Source organism: Arachis duranensis, chromosome 5 (genome assembly GCF_000817695.3).
Source record: "Arachis duranensis cultivar V14167 chromosome 5, aradu.V14167.gnm2.J7QH, whole genome shotgun sequence".
Taxonomy (NCBI): Eukaryota; Viridiplantae; Streptophyta; class Magnoliopsida; order Fabales; family Fabaceae; genus Arachis; species Arachis duranensis.
The window spans coordinates 107,557,178-107,558,426 of NC_029776.3; positions in this window are offsets into that span (position 1 = coordinate 107,557,178).

Consider the following 1,249-nt stretch of genomic DNA (forward strand, 5'->3'; position numbering starts at 1 on the left):
CTTCATTTCATCATTGTAGAGGATCACAGATATGATGAAATTACTAAATACAGTTTAACATTTTATTCTCTTTTTCGGACAACAATTATAGTTAAATTTTGTTTTTACTGGTTGAACCCTTTGCAAGTATATTCAGATCTAGTTATTAGTGGGGAATCGGTTATATCCAATTATGATGTGCTATCGTTTAACTTGTATATCTGCTTGTAAAATCGTGTCATTCTTGATAATTGGATTAACCAACAATTTATAATGCTTTTCCTTATCTGCAACAGTCAATGACGAAAGGAGAGTGACATTATGTTACTCGACCAATGTAGCCCTTGTGTTCGATGAGCCAAAATTGATTGCAAACTCAAGGAGGTCGAGAGAGAGATTGTCGAAGAAGAATTCGAAGATGAGTTTTAAAATTCAAGGAATTAGGCCCGGACAGTTAATTGGTAAATTGATAAGCAAGTTACGTGTTACAAAGTGTTTGAGCTTAATGGCCCTATAAATTGACGAGCTACAAAGGGATTTAGGTTGGAAATGTTGTGATAAGATTGCCTGAGGTGGATTTCCATTTTCCACAAGTCTCAGGTTTTCAAAGGGAATCTTATTAAATAATGTTTGAAAATGTTGCCATGTGTTTGCCTATAAATAAGAACTTGATATGAAGTATACGGACAGTGAAAAAAGCAAGTAATAAGAAATCTATGTTACAATCAAATACTCTTCTCCTTATATTTCTACTACAATTCTTTCTCTTCTTTTATTTTATAAGTATTTTAAATTCTATTTTCTATTACTCTTTACATATAATATTAATAGCAATATTAATCATCTTTATTATATTGAGATAGTAACAATAAACAAATGCAATTCTCTCTCTTTATTTTTAATACTTCTTTCTATCTTTGTATATATATACACAATTAATTCAATGGATCTTGGAGATACCATTAAGGCTGAAAATAATGCATCCCAGAAGGATAAAGCCAAAGCCATGATTTTTCTCCGTCGTCATCTTGACGAAGGATTGAAAAATGAATATCTTACATTAAAAGATCCTGCAGATCTTTGGAAAGACCTTGAAGAAAGGTATAATTATCAGAAAACGGTGATACTTCCTCAGGCCCGATATGAATGGACGCATTTGCGTTTACAAGATTTTAAATCTATAAATGAATATAATTCTGCAATTTTTTGAATCACCTCACGAATGAAATTGTGTGGGGAAAAAAATAACTGATCATGATATGTTGTAGAA